This window comes from Piliocolobus tephrosceles, chromosome 17 (genome assembly GCF_002776525.5).
Source record: "Piliocolobus tephrosceles isolate RC106 chromosome 17, ASM277652v3, whole genome shotgun sequence".
NCBI lineage: Eukaryota > Metazoa > Chordata > Mammalia > Primates > Cercopithecidae > Piliocolobus > Piliocolobus tephrosceles.
Window position 1 is genome coordinate 71,744,289 of NC_045450.1, and position 20,510 is coordinate 71,764,798.

Sequence of the window (20,510 nt, forward strand, 5' to 3'; positions counted from 1 at the left end):
TCGCAGCAAAAGGAGACTGGTCAAGAGCAAAGGTCATGGTAACATTTTTTTGGAGATGCTCAAGGCATTTTGCTTGCTAACTTTCTGGAAGGCCAAAGAATTATAACATCTGCTTATTATGGAAGTGGCTTAAGAAAGTTAGCCAAAGCTCTAGCAGAAAAATGCTTGTGAAATCCTTTGGTGGTGGAGTGAGTCCTTCTCCACCACAGCAATGCTCCTGCTCATTCTTCTCACCAAACAAGGGCAACTTTGTGAGAATGTCAGTGGGACATTATTAGGCATCTACCTTACAGTCCTGAGTTGGCTTGTCTGGACTTCTTTTTGTTTCCTAATCTTGAAAAACCTTTAAAGGGCACCCATTTTTATTGAGTTAATAATATTTAAAAGACTGCATTGATGTGGTTAAATTCCCAGCAGCTTCAATTCTTTAGGGATGGACTAAATGGCTGGTGTCATCACTGACAAAAGTGTCTTGACCTTGGTGAAGCTTATGTTGAGAAATAAAGTTTATATTTTATTTGTATCTTCCAATTCCATTTTTCCACAAACTTTTTGAAGTCATCTCATAATCATATCCTGTGTCACCTCATAGTTATATCCTGTGGAGCACAAGCTTCAGGTAGATTTGCTCTCCAGCAAACTCTTCAGCAACAGAGAAGTTTCCCAAGCAAAGTGCTCCTGGCCACTACAGATCCAGCTCCAACTTGGACTCACATTCATGCATGAGTCCTTTTCCCAAGCAGCGTCCCCTTCTCTCCCCAGGATAGGGATGGAGAAGGAAATGGGAACACACTTTCATCATAGTTTCCTTGTTTGGTTTTAAAAATATCAAGACTTAATGAAATTGCATTTCCACAATTAGCTGTTGGAGTGGGAGACACCCACCCTATCCGATCACCAAGGTAATTTTTTCCTGTGTTAGAACAGAGAGGAATTTGGCTGGAATCCACTCAGGGTGAGTGCAAGCTGGAAAATCCAGGTGGCTGAGGATTATATCCAGAGTTGCTTCTGACATGCCCCAACTGGGTTTTGCTATAACTTTCCGAAGGACATTTCAGAATATATTCATTATAGTCAAATGCATGCTGGTGTTTGCTCAACTTGTTTCCTTTACATTTTAGGTCCCATGGTATCCAAGAGAAATTCAATGCCAATGCTCAATTCTTTTCATGTAAACCATCAAAATACCAGTTTCCAGGTTGGAGAGAGATCTCTTCAAGTCCTCTCCTTGACCCAGGTTCATGCTACCTTCAAAGAGAATTTCACGCCAGTCTAAATTCCAAAGGATGAGATTCAGCCAAGGGCCCTGGAGCCTTGCTGGGTTCTGAGGGTTTGGACGTTGGATGAGGGTACTGAGTCCACTTCCAGGGGGACTGAACCACTCTTCCTCTTCATACCAATGCAAACACCCTTTTGGCCACTGGCTCAGTCACCCTTTGATTTGGATAAAAAGGAAATGCTGATTTCCCAGAAGGGAGCAGGTGGTCCCAGAGCAGTCAAGCCCAAGGAAAAGGACTCGTGCATGAATTTAAATCCAAACTGGAGCCAGATTTACAGTGGCCAGGAGCACTCTGCTTGGCAATGACTGACCTCACAGGCCCACCACGGAAGGGTCAGGCCAGAGAGAAGCAACTGAGCCACAGACTGTGTAGCCAGCTATTGCAATCAGAAAGAAAGACCTTATTTGTGCATGCAAGCCTGTGTACAACTCTGTACCAGGAAATGGCTTTTCAGTGGGCTAGCACATGCAGCTCAGGCATGACCTTCATTTGACTCCAGGGCTTCTGATTTAGCTCAACTATAATGAAGGCTCCTGTGGCCAACACAGACCAAAACACAAGAGACTGCATCCAACACTGGATAGTCAAATTCCCCTGGCATATTTCCTCTGGCTCCCTGGGCTGGGAAGGAGAGAGTCAGGAGTTCACCATTATTCCCCATCCACCAACACCATCACCCAAAGCCTGCCCCTGGGCATCAGCAATTCTGCCTCTAACCACTGAAGGTCAGCCAAGGGATCATCCCAAAATTCACGTATCTAGATAATCATGACTAGACTGTTTCCCAGGGCTACTGTGCTGCTAGAGTGAGGAAACAGGAGTTACCACAACTCCCTAAATGTGACACTCAATTTGCTACAGTAAAAGTCAATCACAAGGTATGCCATACCCACAGTCCCCAGGCAACCCTGTTCCTAATCCTGCAGTCACTGAGGCCATGATTTACTGGGTTAATTTTGGGCTCCTGAACAGAGCGCAGCCAATTCATAGAAGGCACCCATCAGGGTGTTTACTTGGGAAAAAGAAATAATTAATCAGTTGATGACAGGAGGAAAGAAGGAAAAGTTAAAAGACAGACATTCAGGAGTCATGCCTAACTGAGTTTAGGAGAAACAGAAACTCTGAGTGGGTGGAATCCAGGAGCGAAGAGGAGGTAGATGTGTACCTTCCCATCAACAGAAACCAGGATATGAAAACAGAGCGTAATCTCTGTACCTTCTGCTCAATGTTGCCATAAACCTAAAACAACTCTAAAACATGAAGTCTATTTAAAAACAAACAGGAAAGGCAGAGTGGACAAAATAGAAGGGGTTGACCTTCCCAGTCACTGAGGAAATGGTGGGATTAGAGCTCTCGGGAGGCAGACTGGGGTTCTGAGACCCAAACCCAAGAGACTGAGCTGAATCACCATGGAGAGATCTCAAGCCAGCTGAAGGGTGCAAGGAAATACTGTCCCTGGGGCTCCCTTGGGCTGTGTGGGTGCTCTCACCTCCTTCGTTGGTCCACGTAAGTCCCAAACGAAACCCTAAGCCCCCAACCACCTGAACGGACACCCCCGCTTGGCCAGGAACACCCCAGAGCAACCTGAAAAATTAAATTCCAGGCCAGGCGCAGGGGCTCACACCTGTAATGCCAGCACTTTGGGAGGCCGAGGAGGGCAGATTGTTACAGGAAAGAGGTCCTGATCCAGACCTCAGGAGAGGGTTCTTGGACCTCGCTCAGTTCTTGGATTCAGGGCTTGTCCATCGAGTAAAGTGAAAGCAAGTTCATTAGGAAAGTCAAGGAATAAAAGAATGGCTACTCCATAGACACAGCAGCCCCAAGGGTGGCTGGTTGCCCAGTGTTGTGATGATCTCTTGATGATATACTAAACACGGGGTGGATGACTCCTGCCTCCCCTGTTTAGACCATATATGGTAACGATATGACGTTACCACAGCATCTGTAAACTGTCATGACACCAGTGGGATGAGCAGTGAGGATGATCCGAGGTCACTCCTTGGTCGCCATCTTGGTTTTGGTGGGTTTTAGCCAGTTCCTTTACTGCAACCTGTTTTTATCAGCAAGATCTTTATGACCTGTATTTTGTGTTGATCTCCTATCTCATCTTGTGACTTGGAATGCCTTAACTGTTTGGGAATGCAGCCCAGTAGGTCTCAGCCTCATTTTACCTAGCTTTTACTCAAGACAGAGTTGCTCCGGTTAACATACTTCTGACAGGATCACTTGAGGTTAGGAGTTCAAGGCCAGCCTGGCCAACATGGTGAAGCCCTGTCTCTATAAAAAATACAAAAATTAGCTGGGCGTGGTGCTGCACACCTGTAATCTCAGCTACTTGGGAGGCTGAGGCAAGAGAATTACTTGAATCTGTCAGTCAGAGGGTACAATGAGATCACACCACTGCACTCCAACCTGGGAGACAGAGTGAAACTCTGTCTCAAAAAAATAAAATAAAATAAAAACTAGATTCCAGGCCCTAACAGGAAGGGAGGTTGGACACACTTTGTTACACACCTCCCTTTTGGAGTTTAGGCACAACTGACCAGCATTAACATTAAAATAGAGATCATGAGACAGACAAAACAGATTCTTTGTGGCAATAAGATATCAAATCCCAACATGATTCTGGTATAGCATCACATAATAGATAGCAGAGACTGAAGGAAATCAAAATATTTTGCCCCAAAATATATTTCCTTGACATATTTTGAAAGGCTCCTGCAACACAGGCATTTGTAGGGAAATTTTTGTATCTGTGGAGAATCTTCATTAATGCAGCCAGATCTTTAGTGGATTTAAGAGAGATTAAGTAAAAGTCCAACACCTTTAGCATCTATTCTCTCTGAAGACTACTACCCAGGAGGCATCATCTACATAACAAGAACCTTGGTCTCCACAACACCCCTTACCTTAACTTTCTACTGACTTTAAGTCTTTAGACAAAGCTTAACTCTTTCAACCAATTGCTAATCAGAAAATCTTTGAATCCACCTATGACCTGTAAGCCTCCCTGCTTTGCCATGTTCTACCTTTCTCAGCCAAACCAATGTATACCTTACACATACTGACTTATGTCTTTGCCTGTAACTTCTGTCTCCCTAAAATGTATAAAACTAGGCTGTAACCCGACCGTTTTGGGTACACTTTCTCAGGACCTACCGAGACCATCCCTCAGGCCATCATCACTCATATTGGCTCAAAATAAACCCCTTATCATATTTTACAAAGTTTGCTTTAAAAAAGTTTTTTTGAGACAGGATCTCACTCCCATTGCCCAGGCTGAAGTGCAATGGCATAATCTCAGCTTACTACGGCCTCAACCTCCCAGGCTCAAGCAATCCTCCTCCCTCAGTCTCCTGAATAGCTGGGACTTCAGGCATGCACCACCACACCCAGCTAGTTTTTGTATTTTTTGTAGAGATAGGATCTCTCTATGTTGCTCAGGCTGGGTTCAAGCAATCCACCTGCCTCGGCCTCCAAAAGTGCGGGGATGATAGGTGTGAGCCACTGCACCTGGCCTGCTTTTTCTTTTTTACTGTCAAAAGCCATGAGGCCACTTGTAAACAATGCCGCATGCCCAGCCAAGCATAAATGTGAGGTCATTCCACACTTAGATGTTTAGCGTATCTTTACAGGAGTGCCTGCCTGGACAACAGTTCTGGTAGCAGTACTCTCTCCAAGAGAGGAACTCAGGGAGTTAGGATGGGGGTGAGACCCACCTCCTGGCTCCCTTTTCCTTCCTTTCTATAAATCTTCCTTCCACACATCAGGCAATTCCTACTGACCCCAAAGATGAGGGAAACTGATCCATTAACTGGCTCTAAGGGACATTGCCTAAGAGGAGATACATAGAGAGGATCAGCCTCTGAAAGGGAGACTTCAGACAGGACGACAGTCTGCACATGGGGTGCATTTTAAAGCAAGGAACCATTCACCACTGCCATGAGCCTAACTAGTCCTCCAACAAAGTTAACCCAGCAAGGCAACTCCTTCAGGCCTTGGGACCAAGTTGGATCCCAGAATGAAAAGTGAAGGTGTGTGTGGAAAATAGGAAGAGCCGAGCCCATGCTGCTGCTAGACTGATGGGGTGGGCAGTTCCCTAGGCAAAGGATGGATTTAGATGGAGGTAGCATGAGGCTGGTTTTCTTGGTGTTGGGCCCTGATGTCTAATCCTCATAGCCTTCTGAAACGAACATCCATCCATCCTTAATTCAAAGAGGAGGGAACTAAGACTCAGTTATGGGATTTGCTGAAAGTTTGACAGCTGGTGGTAAGTGGTTGAGTTGGGATTCAACTCTGAATAGTTTCAGGATCAGATCACAATGTTCTCCCACCTAAAAGCTACAACCATTTAGAATCAGTATACTTTTATTAAAATTCTGGAAGAACAATAAGTAACAAGCTCAATGTTCTCCCAACTAAAAGCTATAACCATTTAGAATCAGTATACTTTCATTAAAATTCTGGAAGCACAATAAGTACCAAGCTCAATGTGCCACTGTGCATTTCAAGAACATAAGAACGTAGCGGGGATTGGACTCACTGGTAAAAGCCATTTCTCAATTTCCCAAGGCAAGTTTCTCTTTCACAAGGCTAATTGCTTTCCCCAAACTTTTCATCAAGATATTTTTCATCCAGCCCTCCTCTTTCAGGAGTAGATCACCAATTGGGTGTACACTGGTACAACTTATCTGTAGAGCATATTAGTAATGTGTATAAAGAACCTCAGAAAGGTTTGTACCATTTGACTGAGTGACCTCATAATTTATCATTCAAATAAGGACACCTTCAAAGATAAAAGGGAGCACGATGACGAATGATACCAGGACAACAGGAGAAAACAGAACCTAGCCCAGGCAAACCTGTGGTATAGACAGCCTACTTCAGACCAACTAAGCGAACACCCAGGACCCACTCTTAAAAAATCTATTTATCCATCCATCACTCATTCACTCATAAATATTAATTGAGCACCTACTATATGTCAAATCCAACACTTATGTTCATTACTGCATTATTTTTAAGAGCAAATAAACTCTTATTTGTAAACAAATAAAACCCACATGTTCAACAGCAGATACAGTTACAACAGAAATACTTACATTCTGGAGGGTGCAGATGATGGAAGACTATGCAGGCCTTAAAAACCAAATCTTCTCCTAATGAATCTGAAATATAAACAAAATATTAAACGTATGAGACAACCATGTATTTGTCATGATCCCAATTTTATAAGAATATGAAATATGTATATTTATGCATCAACATAGACTCAAATGGCACACAGCACATCAAAGGGGCCACAGCAGATCTCTCTGGATGACATCATTATGAGCAACCTTCTATTTTTTTCTGTGTATCTTTCTTTCTGAATTTGGCATGAGAAACAGGACACTGAGTGTCTCAGGGAGCATCAAGAGAGCTGCTGGATGCAACGCAAGGAGCAGACTCTTCAACTCAGTCAGCCTTGAGTCTAAATTCTGGCCCCCTCATCTTTGAGCTATTTGACCTTGAGCAAGTGGCTTTGCCCCTCTGAGCCTCTGTTCCCTAACGCACAAAATGGGAAAGGTCATGGTGCTTCCTCAGCAGTCTGCTCAGAGGACTGTGGAGCAGCACTGGCCGCTCCTCTCTCCCACCTGCCCTCGTCCTACTGCCGCCATCTTGGTCACCCACTTTCTCAGATCCAGGCTTTTCATCTCGTGGGAGAAGACGCCAAAGCTGAGGGCGTTGATGTCCACAGTTCCTTCAGGGTGAGAACTAGAGGACCTTTTGGTAATTCCAAAAATGATGTCTTCTTGCCAACAATGTTGGGTTCTGGGAGCCCTAATCCTGGGCCCTGCAGGCATTGTTTCTCTTCAGCAGCAGCAATGTCTTAACAGGTGGACTGGACTTCCGGTTCAAATCCCAGATCTTCGAGGGGCTCTCTCTGTGCCCCAAGGTGAATTATTTTACCTCTCTGTGCCTACGGTTCCTCAGATGTAAAATGGAGACAAAATAAAACCTACCTTCTGGGGTAGTTGTGTGGATTTAAAGACTTAAACACATAAACACTAAGAACCACCCCGGCGTCTAGTAAGTGTTCAGTCAGCATTTGCTGTCTGTGATCAGTGCTTCCTCTGTTCATCCTGGGTGTCTCCACCACCCTCTTCTGAAGGCTAAACAACCCAGCTGTCCACAGGAGGCCTGCAGCAAGCAGATCTACACCATGCTTTTGTGAATCAAAAATGCCCCTTTGCGGCCAGGCACAGTGGCTCACACCGTAATCCCAGTGCTTTGGGAGGCTGAGATGGGCAGATCACGAGGTCAGGAATTCGAGACCAGCCTGACCAACATGGTGAAACCCCATCTCTACTAAAAATACCAAAATTAGCTAGGCGTGATGATGCGCGCCTGTAATCCCAGCTACTCAGGAGGCTGAGGCAGTAGAATCGCTTGAACCAGGGAGGCAGAGGTTGCAGCGAGCCAAGATCGCACCATTGCACTCCAGCCTGGGTGACAGAGGGAGACCCTGTCTCAAAATAAATAAATAAATAAATAAATACAATGTTTTTAAAAAGCCCCTTTGCAATGTCCACTGTGATTAGAATTGTTTCTTTTTAAAATTGTACTTGGTAAAATACGCATAACTTAACCACTAGTGACATTTAGTACATTTATAATGTTGTGCAAACATTACCACTATCTAGTTCCAGAACATTTTATCACCCCAAAAGGAAGCCCTGTACCCAATTTATTGATGACTCCCCATTCCTTTCCGCCCAGCCAGCCACTAATCTGCTTTCTGTCTGTGGAGTTACCTATTCTTCATAGACATACAGTCATGCAATCTGTGACCTTTGTGTCTGGCTTTGTCCACTCAGCATCATGTTTTCAGGCTTCATCCAGGTTGTAGCAACTGTCAGAGCTTCATTCCCTCTTAATGCCTGAGAGTCCACTGGGTGGATGGACCACCTCTGTATATCTATTGACGGATGCGTGGGTTGTGTCTGCTTTTTGCCCATTGTCAGTGATACTGCTATGGACATTCATGTGCAAGCTGTTGTTTGAACACCTGTGCTTGGTTCTTTCAGGTACACACCCAGCAGTAAAATCTCTGGGTCCTAGAACTCTTGTATTTCACTTACTACAGAGCTGCCCGGCTGTTTTCCTTGACCCTGCACTGTGTCTCACTCCCATCAGCAGTGTAGGTGGCTCCAATTCCTCCACATCCAGGGTATCTCTTGGCCACCTTTTCATGTTCAAGTGGGCCTTTGTCAACAGCAGGGCCCAGTCAGCCTCCTGTCCACCCCCAGCCCCTGCAGGTCTTCTGCACTCATGGGAAATAGCATGGCATTGCCTGGAAGAGCCATAGGAAGGTGAGCGCTGTCTCGGGGTGATGCTCTCTTGTGGCCTGAAGGGTGCTGCCAGTGTGGAAGAAAATGGCAAATCCCATAGCCCAAGGGAGCAGCCAACACAGAAGGGACAAGGGCATATTGACAAGCATCCCTGAGAACACATTTGCTTCTGATTGGGGTGCTCTGGGCAGTGCCCTGTTTGTCTGCACTTGTGATCGCTGGCACATTCTTCTCCTCTCTGATGTCCGAGCGCGCACTCTGCCTGCCTACCAACCCTACTTGGAAACGGTGGGTTTGATTGACCTCAGCATGGGGTTGTCCTAAACAGCAGCAGCTTGGTTTTACAGTAAAATTCATGAGATGTGTGGAAACAGCGTCTTCCTCAGAGGCCCCTATGTCAGAAGTGAGTTCTGCAACTCAGGTTTGTGCTGGGACAGACTGTTCCAGGGGATGAAGACCTCAGAGCAGCAGCAGCAACCACAGGGAGGTTGTTAGTCATGCAGCACCCCAGGTCCCACCCAAACCCCAGATGCAGTGGCAGGGCATACCCTTTCCCCAAATACCCTGGCAGCTGGCTTCCCAGGGCGTCCCTCGGTGCCAGCCCATGCACCAGGCCTCTCCACTGAAGAGGGTCTGGCACGGGGACCCGGGATGGTTGGTGCAGCTGAGCAGAGCGCTTTCGAGGTTCATCCCACCCTCCAGGTCTATCTCACTGGAAGCCTGCCTCTTCCTAAGGCATCTCCAGGTGAGTCTCTCCAAGCGAGCAGCCAGTCCTGGAAGCCAGCGTACCACAGTGTCTTGTCCCGGGATTACAACTCCCAGCTGGCTTGGTTGGACTCAGTGCCAGACATTGTTGCATGCAGGGCCATTATTCATGGGTGTCTGTGGCAGAGGATATTGTGTTCAGGCTTCATTTCAAGGCCCAGGGTGCAGGTTTTATTTTGCCCTGGGACTGCCTGGCTGTCTAAGGTTGCAGGTAGTAACCGGTATTCTCTGCTTCTCACCAGGACCGTCTTGGAAACTAACCAGATGTTTAAGGAGGCTGCTCATTCTGCCTGAGAAATAACAATCAGGCACTCAGCTGGAACAATGGGCACTTGGAAAAACTCTGACTGCGAGGTGGCAAAGAGCAAACAGAACTCACCAGTAAACCTCACCAGAAGCACGGAAGAAACGAAAGAAAAGAATGCCCTGCAGATGGTTGTGAAGCTGCAGGAGCTCTCGGTGGAGGCGGAAGTCAGCCTGTGTGTCTGTGCAGCCTGTTTATGGGAGGAACCTGCACACGAGCTCATTTATAGGCCCCTGGAGGATACTTGCCGAAACTTGGGGTTTTTTGTTTGTTTATTTCCCCCAGCTAATTTTCATATGTGCCTTATGAGTGGAAAATATGAAAATGGTTCATTTGCTGGTGGGTATAGTACCCTTGAACGTGAAAGCCGGGAGACTTCTAAGAGATTGACTCATCCCATTTTCCCCAACCAGAGACTGAGTAGTGCCGTGCCCACTCCACACCTGCAAATCGCATCTATGCTTATTTACCGGGTGTTTTATTTATCTTTTGAAAAGATTTTATTCTGGAAAATGTCAAGCCTACAGGAAAGTTGTAAGGGAACAACCATATGCCTTTCCCATAGAGCCACCTGTCTGGACGGAGGGAGAAGGAAACAAAGAACAAAGGTGACTAACATGGCGCACTTCCGGGTTCTTCATCACCAACTTTCCCGCGCCCAGGAAAGGCACAGGTCAACTGCGCAGGCGCACCATGACGTCCGACCGAGGAAACCGAAACCTACCTGGCCGCGCCCACCGCACGGCCCTCGACCCGCCCACGTCCCGCCTACTGCCCTCCCACTCCCAGGCCCAAGACATGAAAGCGGCTCCAAGCAGACGCGCGGCGCGAACTTCCTCGGCTGCTTCTCATACGCGGACCTAGGAACCTCGCCAGAGAATGCCGGAGCGACTTCCTCGGCCTCCGCCGCCGGAGACCGGTGAACCTCGCCTCCTCTTTCTTTACATTGGCTACGTAATAAAGTTTCCTTTTTATCTTGCCTACTTGCCTTTTTCTCTGGCGCCAGCTCTGGTGGGCGCATAAAGCAAATCACCACCCAGTAACATTTTGCTGGAATAGTGCTGTTACCAGAGAGGGGTCTCGATCCAGACCCCAAGAGAGGGTTCTTGGATCTCGTGCAAGAAAGAACTCGAGCTGAATCCACAGAGTAAACTGAAAGCAAGTTTATGAAGAAAGCAAAGGAATCAAGAATGGCTACTCCATAGGCAGAGCACCCCGAGGGCTGCTGGTTGCCCATTTCCACGGTTATTTCTTGATGATATATTAAACAAGGGGTGGACTATTCATGCCTCCTCTTTTTAGACCATACAGGGTATCTTCCTGACATTGCCAGGGCATTTGTAAACTGTCATGGAACTGGTGGGCGTGTAGCAGTGAGGACGACCAGAGGTCATGCTCATCGCCATCCTGGTGGGTTTCGGCTGGCTTCTTTATTGCAGCCTGTTTTATCAGCAAGGTCTTTATGACTTGTATCTTGTACCATCCTCCTGTCTAATCCTATGTCTAAGAATGCCTTAACCTCCTGGGAATGTAGCCCAGTAGGTCTCAGCCTTATTTTACCCAGCTCCTACTCAAGATGGAGTTACTCTGGTTCCAACACCTCTGACAGTGCTCTCTCTCTCTCGCTCGCTCTGTCTCTCTCTCTCTCTCTCTCCCCTCTCTCTCCACATACACACACACACACACACACACACACACACACACACAATTATTATTATTGCTGAACCATTTTTGAGTACTTTTAGACACAAGTACCCCTATCAAATGTGTACTTCAATATACATCTTCTAAAAACAGTGGCATCCTCTGAAAGAACTACAATACAATTGTGAAATTTAGGAACGTTATCACTAATAATCTGCTATGCTTTTGTACACAGTTCAAATTCAATTTTCCCCAGTCGTCTCAATGATGTCCTTCATAGCAACATTTTCCAATGAGGGATAATGTGTTGCATTTAATTGTCTCATCTCTTTAATCTCCTTTAATCAGAGACATTCCTCAGTCCTTTGCTGTTTCTCACATCATTGGCATTTTTGGAGTCACTTACTTTATCAAGTGTCTCTAATTTGGGTTATTCTGCTGTTTCCTTGTGATGAGACTCTGGCTATCATTTGCAGCAGGAATACCCCAGAAGCGGAGACGTTCCATTCTCAGTGACCCATATCAGAGGCACACAATGCTATTTGTTCCATTAACAGTGATGTGGATTTTGATCACTTAGCTATGGTGTGGGGTCCCCCAGTTCTTATCTTTCCTTTGTAATTAATCATTAATTTGTACAGACATACACAGAGAGGCGTAATTGTCCAATTGCCAGTACATTTTCACCCATGGTTTTAGCATCCATCTACAATTTCTATCTATCTGCATCAACTTAGTGTTTTCTCCAAATACACTTTTTTTCTTAATTATTTTAAATGGTAATGACATACTCCACCATAAATGAACTGCTACTATCATTTTTTCCTAAAAAGAAGATAAGCATAAAAATAAATATAATGAAAAAATGTTAGCTACAATTGCCTTCTCATGACTCTGAGCTGAGGCTTCCTCTCTGTTAAACAGGAGAAATTATCATGCCTTTGAGAGTGGTTATGGCTTTGCCAGCCCCTTCTAGGTACCTTCTCCACGTTACCTTTGTAACTAACCCCTGTAAATGGGTGCTTCGGAGCCCCAGTGAGTAAATGTGAGGACTGAGAACTCTGCCCTCCAATCCCAAAGACACCGCTGAGGTGCATTTCCCTTGGTGAATAGCAATGCCCAATCACGCAGTGGCAAGAGGGGTTATTCAGCAGGAACACCTGGGAGGGATTTTGTGAGAATGGGTTTGTGCCAAACTCCCTGCTTTTTGTCTTAAGTTCCATCTACTTCAAAATCCCTTTTGCTTCCAAATTGGGCAACCCTGAGAAACAGCTTCATAATCCAAACCATCTCTTGCTGCATAATGTATGTTAGGAGGACTGGATTCCAGCTGATGCCAGCTACAGGGCAAACACACTGAACTTCTGTAGCCCATGCCAGCTTCAGTTTGGATGAAAACTGGGCTTGATTTTCATTTTCATCAACCTAGTTTACTCCTCGGCATAACCTAGACCCTGTAACTTGTCTATTTTCCATCTCCAGTGGCTTCATGCACATAAACATGATAACCCTGGGATCTGGGGAGTGAGAGAACTGCTGTGTTTCGCTCCTAAGACAGTCTGAGGGGAAGACCTGGAAACCCCATGCTCTCCAGGGCAGGGCCAGGGCATAGGCAGGCGGAGGTACCAGCCCCACTCTGCCTTTTGCTCACTCTGTGTACTTGGTAGATACTTGTTGAATTTTATACTTCAAAGTAATTAAAGTTTACATAAGTATCTTCAATCTTCTACTGCAATAATAATTCTTAAAACATTTCTTAAAATGTTGAGATCATTATAGATTCACATGCAGTTGTAACAAATAACATAGAGAGGTCCCATGTACCCTTCACCCAGTTTGCCCCAGTGGTAACATCTCACAAAACTATATAGTACAATGTCACACCCAGGATATTGACTCGTGTGTGTGTGTGTGCGCGCGTGCGTGTGCACACACGCATGATCTATTTTCAGTGAGGTGAAATTAACATAACATAAAAGTAACCATTTTAAAGTGAACAATTCAGCCTGAGTTGGTGGCTCACACCTGCAATCCCAGAACTTTGGGAGGCCAAGGTACGTGGATGACCTCAGGTCAAGGAGTTAGAGACCAGCCAATGCAACATGACGAAACCCTGTCTCTACTAAAAATACAAAAATTAGTCAGGCATGGTGGTGCACACCCGTAATCCCAGCTACTCGGGAGGCTGAAGCAGAAGAATCACTTGAACCCAGGAGGCAGAGGTTGCAATGAGCCCAGATCACGCCACTGCTCTCCAGCCTGGGTGACAGGGTGAGACTCTGTCTAAAAGAATAACAATCATAATAATTATAATGAAGTGAACGATTCAATGTCACTTTGTTCATTCACACTGTTGTACAGCCCCCATCTCTGTCGAGTTCTAAATCATTTGAATCACCTCAAAAGGAAACCACCGTTAAGCAAAAGCTTCCTATTTCCTCCCCCACTGGCAACCAGCAGCCTGTGTTCTGTCTCTGTAGATGTGTCCATTCTAAACATTTCCTTTTTTCTTTTTTTTTTTTTTTTTTTTTTGAGGTGGAGGCTCGCTCTGTCTCCCAGGCTGGAGTGCAGTGGCCGGATCTCAGCTCACTGCAAGCTCCGCCTCCCGGGTTTACGCCTCTCGAATAGCTGGGACTACAGGCACCCGCCACCACGCCCGGCTAGTTTTTTTTTTTTTTTTTTGTATTTTTTAGTAGAGACGGGGTTTCACCGTGTTAGCCAGGATGGTCTCGATCTCCTGACCTCGTAATCTGCCCGTCTCGGCCTCCCAAAGTGCTGGGATTACAGGCTTGAGCCACCGCGCCTGGCCGACATTTCCTTTAAATAGAACCAGGCAGTGGGTGACTGTGTGTATCTGGCTGCTTTCGCTCAGCATGATGTTTGTGAGGCTCATCCATGTTGTAGCAAGTGTCTCTACTTCACTCCTTTTCATGGCAGAATAATATTCCATCGTGTGCACAGATGCAATGACACTCTGACTTTTGTTGCATACTTTTCCCTCAGTAGGGTTAGTACTGGGATCTACACCAGCGATAGCTGCATGACCTTGGGCCAATAATTTCCCTGGAGAGAGTCCAGCATTATTTCACCCAACAGATGCTTATTCAGCACCTGCCATGTGTCAGGTGCTAATCTTGGGGCTGAGAATACAGCAGTGCACTGGACAAAGTCCTAGACATGTAGGACTTGCCAACTAGTGGGGCAGGGGAGGTTGGGAAAAAGAAACAAATATTGGTGATGTCACCTCATGGTGTGGTTTTGAAAATCAGAGCAGGGCTGAAGACTGTGGAGCACTGGAGGTGACATCTTGTATGGGCAGGGAGGGCCACAATCCTAAAGCGCTCAGAGCAAATATCTTGAGGAAGGGAGAAAGTCCCAAGACACCTGGAAGAAAGACATCCAGGCAGAAGGAATAGCACGTGCAAAAGGCCAGGGAGGGGACACGCACGGTGGGTGTGAGGAAGGAGCCCAGAGTGGCTGGAGTTGGACGGGGGGCTCTAGAGGGGAAGTCCTAGGAGGTAAAAGTAGGATAGGGGAACCCAGATCATGGCAAGGGGCTGTGTGTCCCGCCGTGTAGTGAAGACCAAGCCATTCGGAGGGAGAGAGACCTGGATTCCAGAAGAAGACAGACCTGGGTTCTAGATGGAGACAGGTATAGATTCACCCCAGCTCCTTATCTGAGCTGTGTTCTGAAACATGGGTAGGAACCAGTCAGGTGCATGCTCCGCACAGAAGGAACCGCCTATGCAAAGGCCCGGGTGTGGATCGCTCAGGAAAATTGCAAGTGATTCCATGTGGCTGGTATTCAGAGTCACATGCTGAGGGCATTCATAAATTAAGCAGGACCCAGATTAGAAAGGGCCTTGGGTTAGGCTGCCTCCCCATCCCACATGGCAACGAGCATTTCAAATACGCTATTAACTGGAAAGAAGGGACAAACTCAAGAAATCCTCAAAGCATTACCTCCCTGTAGTGTCTGGAGGAAAAACTGCCATCATAAAGCTAATGGGGGAGCTCAGCCCCTCCCTCACACCCAAAGGAGGAGGTCTGACAGCTTGTAAAAGCCCAAGCACAAACGATTAATGGGCCAAGGAGTGACCTCTGCTACTGAAGCCTTTTGTTTTCCTGATGGTCACTGCCCCCTCCCTCCGGGGCTACAAACAAAACAGCATTTGCTGGGAGCTTTTCATGTCCCCACACCTGTTTTTTGCATTTGCTCTTCCAGCTCTGCTCCCCAACCTTCTCCCCAGCACAGCGCAGTGACAGCAGGTCCCCTTCCCTTCAGCTGCCCGTCATGGATCCGTGCCATGGGAAGCACAGCAGGAGAAGGAGGTAGCTTGGGTAGTAAAGCTCTCACCTTTTCCTAGCGCCGTTATGTTCTTTACCATTTGTAGACATCTGAATAATGGCCCCTAAGATGTCTATGTCCTAAGCACTGGCCCCCGGCAAGAAAGCACACTGGGAGGTGGGTAGGAAAGACAACTGGAGAAGCCTGAACCTACTCTTAGATTTTTAAGAGCAAAACATGTGCAACTGTGGGTGCCTGAACAATTAGTAGAAATCCATTCCTTGTAACATGGCTTGTATGGAATAGACACAACGCCAGGAAAGGAATCCACCCCACACAGGCTCCAGAGCGTGTCTGTAGCCCACCTCCCCAACCCCCATGCTCTCTGAGATGACCCCTGGCTGCCACTGATTGCTGCACACTGCAAAGGAAGAAGCCAGTTTGAGAGCCACCATTCTAGAACACAGTGATGATTTCACTTGAGAGCCTAAAGGGGGTGCATCGTGGAGGATAAGCAGGAGGGCAAGAAGGGTGAATTCCAATTCCAGCACGCAGTGAGCGCTCACACTACAGCACAGTGAAGGGAGCCCAGAGACATCGTGTGTTCTAATCACAGAGAGACTAGCAAATCTTCCTTTCCAAGTTCATGTGTATTTATTCTTTCAGATTTATTTAGCACTTAGAAGGAAAAGCATTTATTAAGGAGATACCCACCATGCAGCAACCTCTTAGAACGTCCTAGATTTCACTTCATGGTCACACCAGTGTGCTAGGTGGGTGTTGTTAAGGGAAGGATTAGCCCCACGTCACACATGGTTGAGGACTCTCAGGGTGGTGGAGCTAAAAGGCTTGCCAAGTTACTCACCATTAGGTGGTGAAGCCGAGACTCAGCCTGGCGTTTCTGACCCTGCAGGGCTCACACACCACGGCGGGGGACAGGCGGGGCTGCAATTCCCACTGATGGGCAGAGGTGGCCCAGGAGGAAGCGGGGAGCCCCGCAGTGCAGCGGTCCATATTTATTTGTGACTGGGGTCTTGTTTTTGTTTATTTGTTTGTGAATGCACCTCCCCTCCCAGTACACAAGCCTCTGCGGAGGTGGCGATTTTTCCTAGAGAAGTGTACACAGAGCAGCATGTGCCTCAGCAAAGCTCTGCCAGGGAGAGCCACAGGCCTTGGGGTGGCTCCAGACATCCCCTTCCTCACCTGTGCCAGAGCCTCGGGAGTTCAGCCTAGCATCACCTCTACCTTAACAGTCAGAACGGATTGCACAGTCGCTGCTGACCTGGCCCACATCCACCAAAATGGCTGGGCTCTCAGGCACTTTGCACATGACTGTAGTTGGGGCAGGGGGTGTTTAAGGTAGACCCGGCAGATGTACCAACACCAGACCCCACCGCTTCCCTGGGGGCTCAAGCAGGGAGCATGGCATACAGTGAATGCAATTCCACCCTGGTAGCTGGTGCCACGAACTTTCAAGTTGGATAGACTTGAGTTCAAGTCTCAGCTCTGTCACTCACTAGCTGTGTGACCTTAGACAAGTTATCTATCCTCTCGGAGCCTTTGAGTGTTAAAGGAGCAACTACAAAGGTTTCCTAGACAGATTAAGTGGAGTAACACATGGAAAAAGTTTGGGAGAGTAACTGAGACACAGTAAGCCCTCAATCAATGGCAACTACTATGACAGCTGTCATAACCATAGCGGGAGAAAGTTGCACTGAAAAGGAACTATTATGCTTCAGTCATAATTGTATATACATACACATTGTATCTATGTATTCATATATACACAGATGTATATTCTATGTATATACAATATGAATATACATTGATGTATATTCATATATACATCATTAAATCCAAGCTATAAATTGTATATATGTTCAAATATACATTGTATCACTGAACCCCCAGCTACCTTAGGACCTAGGAAGTAGTTTTCATATATAAACAGTGTATAACTATTTCATTTGTACATTGTATTACTGAACACCCTCCCTTCCCCTCAGCTATTGCATGATCTAGGCAGTGCATTTTCCTGGATCCCATCTTATAGATAAGGAAATGGAGGCTCAGAGAGCTTAAGCAAGTTCCACAAAGTGAAATACTGGGACTCACATACAGATGCATCTTCAAAATCCTGCTGTCCCCGCCCCCACCCACAGCCCCATAGCTGACCACCTTTACTCCATCCTCCAGACACCCCCCGCCCACCTCAGGAAGAGGCAGTCAGGGCACTAAAATATGGCCCCCATCCAATCAGCCATCAGCAAAAGGCACTGGGAAACCGTCAGCAGTGATTAAGTTTTGAAGGGATCCTGGGGCCTTTTCAAATTCTTCTGAAAGATGCGGACTCTCGGCCCAGAAACGCTCACTCAAAGTTGCATTACATTTTGTAGAAGCCCATCCGCATGTCCCTAGGGCCCTTCAAGTCATGACGTTCCATTTCATTCCTCAGAAAGCAAACACACAAAAATCTATTGGATTGAAATTTCATGGTGACTCATTCATTCATTCAACAAATCCCAAGGAGAAAAAACTGTATTGGAAAGAAACTTCGTGAACTCTGCAGAATTAGCAGCACCACTAGTCTCTTAGGCCAGTGAGTTAGAAAACAAAGAAGAAAGGAAAGTGGATTGAGAAGGCGGCATTGCTACATAGAGTGGTTATAATCAATGCCAGTTCCTCCAACTAGAGTACTAATTGGAAAAGGAATTAAAATGTAGGTACAATTCCTGGAAACCCTTAAAAACATGATATTTGCTGATAAAGTATAATGAACAGGCCAACTTTTGATTATTTGCACTCATGGAAAGGGACAGGGTGTGACTCCCAGATCACTGAAGGACAACATTTGGCCTTGAGATCCTACAGAAATGAAAGTAACACAGACGGTACCCTGGCAAATGGTTTCTTCCTTCTGTTTTCCTTTTGTTTTTGGGCATAACAAAAATTAACCAATCCACAAGGCATTGGAACCTTCTTCCTGTTTCCTTGGGCGAAATCCCAAGCAGGGAGTGGGTGCCTGTCACAAGTGGCCCTTAGAAGTCATTGCCTAGTAATGAGTTTTGTTTCTCCTCCTATTAAGAAAGAATCCCTTCCCTCCACGTGATTCTGAGAATGTTTACAATCATTGTGATGATGGCTTCCCGTGGCATTTAGGATAAAACTCAAAGTCCTTCTCCTGGGCTGCTGGGCATTCCAACAGTTCTCCTAGTGGGGGCCAACTGAAACATCAACCAAGACTCAAATGCAAGGGACATACGTCATTTGTTTTCTAAATCTACCAAAATAATTTATTTTCCCCAAACCATTACTTAAAAACAAATCAGCAGGCCAGGCATGACATGTTTTTGCTTTTTTGAGATGGAGTCTCGCTCAGTCATGCAGGCTGGAGTGCAGTGGCGCGATCTCGGCTCACTGCAAGCTCTACCTCCTGGGTTTACGCCATTCTCCTGCCTCAGCCTCTCCAGTAGCTGGGACTACAGGCGCCCGCCACCACACCCGGCTAATTTTTTGTATTTTTAGTAGAAACGGGGTTTCACCGTGTTAGCCAGGATGGTCTCGATCTCCTGACCTCGTGATCCGCCCGCCTCAGCCTCCCAAAGTGCTAGGATTACAGGCATGAGCCACTGCGCCCGGCCTTTTATCTTTTTCTTTAGAGATGAGGGTCTCAGTTGCCCAGGCTAGAGTGCAGTGCTGCAATCACAGTTCACTGCCACCTGGAATTTCTGGGCTTAACTGATCCTCCTGCCTCAACCTTCCAAGTAGCTGAAATTACAGGCACACACTGCCATGCCTGGCTAGTTTTTAAAATTGTTTCGTAGAGATAGGCTCTTGCCATCTTGCCCAGGCTGGTCTTGAACTCCTGGCCTCAAGTGATCCTCCCACCTCGGCCTCTCCAAGTGCTGGGATTACAGGTGTGGGCCACTGCACCTGGCCCATGGACACGTTTTTTAGTACTCTCTTGAGTAGACACTGAGGAGTACAGTTGCTGGGTCATAGAGCAAATGCTTGTTTGACGTTGTAAGAAACTGTCCATCTGTTCTCTCAAGTCGCTGGACCAATTCACATTCCCAGCAGTAATGCAGGAGAGTCCCAGGGCTCAACAGCCTTGCCAGCATTTGATGCTTTCAGTTTATGTTTTTAATTTTAGCCATTCCGATGAGTATGTAGAAGTATCTCATTATAGCTTTAATTTGCATGTCCCTAATGGCTAATGATGTTGAGCATATTTTAATGTGCTTATTTGTCATTCATATCCTTTGTGATAAAGAGTCTATTCAAATCTTTTATTCATTTTTTTAGGTATAATTCCCTTGCCATACACCTATTACATACCCACAAAATAAAAATTAAAAAAATTTTAATACGCTCAAAAGAAAAAAAAAATTTCCATGTCATAAAATTCATCCTTTTAAAGTGTACAATTTAGTACTTTCGTTATATTTATAGTTGTGAGGGCATCACTGCAACCTAATTCCAGAAAAATTTAATCCTTCCAGAAAGAAACTCCACACCCACTGGCAATCACTCCCCATTGTCCCATGACCACCCCGGCCGCGCCCCTGGCAACCACGCCCACAACCACCCCAGCCCCGCCCCTGGCAACCACGCCCATGACCACCCCAGCCCCGCCCCTGGCAACCACGCCCACAACCACCCCAGCCCCGCCCCTGGAAACCACGCCCACGACCACACCAGTCCCACCCCTGGCAACCACGCACCTGCTTTCTGCCTCTAGGGATTTGGCAATTCTACTCCTATGTATATACTCGAGACCGTTGAAATTACGTCCACAAAGGTTGGATGCAGTGGCTCACATCTGTAATCTCAGCACTTTAGAGGCCAAGGCAGGAGGATTGCTTGAGGCCAGGAATTTGAGACCAAACTGGGCA